This window comes from Phyllobates terribilis, unplaced genomic scaffold, assembly GCF_046119375.1.
Source record: "Phyllobates terribilis strain yellow unplaced genomic scaffold, ASM4611937v1 Scaffold_1__5_contigs__length_1240528914, whole genome shotgun sequence".
Lineage (NCBI taxonomy): Eukaryota > Metazoa > Chordata > Amphibia > Anura > Dendrobatidae > Phyllobates > Phyllobates terribilis.
The window spans coordinates 566,908,196-566,911,311 of record NW_027362761.1 but is presented as its reverse complement, the minus strand read 5'-3'; the positions used below and the strand labels follow the sequence as shown (position 1 = coordinate 566,911,311).

Below are 3,116 nucleotides of genomic sequence, written 5' to 3'. Positions count from 1 at the left end.
GGTCACGTGACAGCAAAGCACAAGATGGAAAAAGTAAACAGGAGGGTTCTAACATTCAGACTGTGGAAACAGGATGGCCACTGGGACAGGTTCACACTGTGCAGACAGGACGACCACTGGGACAGGTTCACACTGTGCAGACAGGATAACCACTGGGACAGGTTCACACTGTGCAGACAGGGCGACCACTGGTATATAGAGAACGAAGGCTGTGCTCGACCGATAAGATAGGTGCTCAGGAAAAAATAGTCTAAATATAATAAAGATATATTCCCGGCACACATATGAAAAGGCAGAAATTTTGATGCAAATAAAAGTATGTTTATTAATATGATAGATCCTCAACAAATCCGACGATCGTTTCAATCAATTTGATTTTCATCAGGGACTGGGATCTATACAGACACAAATATAACATACATCATGCTTAATTCAACCAAAATAACAGTAATACACAGAAAAGGAGACATCCCTCACAATATACATACATAGATCATGAAATGAAAAAAAAACAAAAAAAAAAAAAAAAACAAATCAAAAGAGTACCTCAATTCAAATATATTGAATAGGATGCCAGTGTCGTGGCTCAGTAACCCGCAACTCGGGTCCTGTATATAGGAAATTATAATTAGATGTATACCCATATATGTATAGAATACGATAAGTGAGAAGAGTTACAATATATGTAAAAGATTACATTAGATGTGTATATATATGCACAAAAATACAGAAAGTGACAAGAATGGATAATATATGAATAAATTACCAAATGGTATATAGAGAAATAGAATCACCCAGTAGAACACATAGAAAGATCTTCTTCCCAAAAGGATATTTGCTCAGGGAGAACCCAATATGAGGAAGAGGGGAGGAAGATCAATACCACACACATGGGATCCGTAATGCAAGGACTTTAGAATTGTAAGTAAAAGGTAAATGCAGGGCATAGGATAGGATAGGATAGGACGACCACTGGGACTGGTTCACACTGTGCAGACAAGATGACCACTGGGATAGGTTCACACTGTGCAGACAGGACGACCACTGGGACAGGTTCACACTGTGCAGACAGGACGACCACTGGGACAGGTTCACACTGTGCAGACAGGACGGCCACTGGGACAGGTTCAGACTGTGCAAACAGGACGGCCACAGGGACAGATTCACACTGTGCAGACAGGATGGCCTGTGCAGACAGGACGATCACTGGGACAGGCTTACACTATGCAGACAGGACGACCACTGGGACAGGTTCACGCTGTGCAGACAGGATGGCCACTGGGATAGGTTCACACTGTGCAGACAGGACGACCACTAGGACAGGTTCACACTGTGCAGACAGGACGACCACTGGGACAGGTTCACACTGTGCAGACAGGTCGGCCACTGGGACAGGTTCACACTGTGCAGACAGGACGGCCACTGGGACACGTTCACACTGTGCAGACAGGACGGCCACTGGGACAGGTTCAGACTGTGCAGACAGGACAACCACTGAGACAAGTTCAGACTGCGCAAACAGGACGGCCACTGGGACAGGTTCACACTGTGCAGACAGGATGGCCACTGGGACAGGTTCACACTGTGCAGACAGGACGGCCACTGGGACACGTTCACACTGTGCAGACAGGACGGCCACTGGGACAGGTTCAGACTGTGCAGACAGGACAACCACTGAGACAAGTTCAGACTGCGCAAACAGGACGGCCACTGGGACAGGTTCACACTGTGCAGACAGGATGGCCACTGGGACAGGTTCACACTGTGCAGACAGGATGGCCACTGGGACGTGTTCACACTGTGCAGACAGGACGACCACTGGGACAGGTTCACACTGTTCAAGTGTGGCGCCCCTGAGGGTTCAGTCACCACAGAGGTACTACAACTGGTGGTGCCTCACTCTCTGGTAAGGAAAGGGTACAGCCTGGGACCCCAACACCTGCATCCAACACTACACTGCTCCAGGTCGGCTGGAAGGCCAAGATGCACTGTGTTCTGCTGAGCCCTGTCCCTGGCTGGAGTGGGGGGAACCAGAGTGAGGGGGAACCAGTAGTGGGTGTGGGTGGAGGACGCAGATCAGGGGCGCTCTTGAATACGAGGTATATATAAAGGGGAGCCATCTAGTTAGTGGGGTCATTGAGTTTTAGTCAGGGAGTAGTAAGGAGAGGAGAGGAGGGGAGCAGAGTCTCTTCAGGAGCTCTGTTCCACAAGTGGGGCCTAGTAAGAGAGGCCCAGGAGGGGAGCAGAGGAGGAAGGCTCCGGTAACTGAAGGGGTCCCAGGGGTACGGAAGGAGCAGGAAGCCACACGTACGCTCTAATCTGTCGAGTGACGGAGGAACCAGGCCGCAAGAAGGGAACCGGTCCCTGGGCTAGTCGTGTCACTTTAGGTCTCGGCTAGGAAACCGGAGGCTTCTGGCCTTTACCTTCACCTTAGTCGCCGAGGAGGGCCGCAAGTAGGTCTGGGAACTCCAGGTTGCCCAGAGGGACTTCAGAGCACCCTATCGGGACTTTGTGTGGGGAAGCGCAGGGCAGGAGGGAGAAGACCCAGTGCGGAAAGTTGGCTGAGGAAAGGAACATATAGAAAGGGGGTCCCGATAAATAGTCTCAAATTGCCGGAGAGACTGCTGAACTCCTGCTTGGTGAACGCAGCGCGACGCGGGAAGCGGTAACCTGTACAGTGTACTGAGGAATCTAGAAAGAACTGTGAGTAAAATCGGATGACTGCACTCCACTGTCTCTGTTGGTTATTGCCGCTGCGCCATAGAATTATCATAGAATCATAGAATGGTAGAGTTGGAAGGGACCTCCTGGGTCATCTGGTCCAACCCCCTGTTCAAAGCAGGATTTACTAAATCATCTCAGACAGATATCTGCCCAGCCTCTGTTTTAAATGGGAACTCACCACCTCTCGTGGCAGCCTGTTCCACTCATTGATCACCCTAAATGTCAAAAAGTTTTTTCTAATATCTAATCTGTGTCTCCTCCCATTCCGTTTCATCCCATTGCTTCTAGTCTTTCCTTGTGCAAGTGAGAATAAAGATGATCCTTCTACAATGAGACAGCCCTTCAGATATTTGTAGACAGCTATTAAGTCTCCTCTCAGTCTTCTTTTTTGC

General features: G+C 49.1%; 1 long non-coding RNA gene across 1 annotated transcript; it reads right to left on the bottom strand.

Annotated features, from left to right (window-relative positions):
• Positions 1 to 299: 299 nt before the first annotated feature.
• On the bottom strand, positions 300 to 938 carry LOC141169109 (uncharacterized). Its single transcript, XR_012252283.1, has 2 exons — positions 547 to 938; positions 300 to 395 (listed from the first exon to the last, which is right to left on the bottom strand). It is a non-coding gene; the product is annotated as an uncharacterized lncRNA (long non-coding RNA).
• Between the last annotated feature and the right edge of the window lie 2,178 nt (positions 939 to 3,116).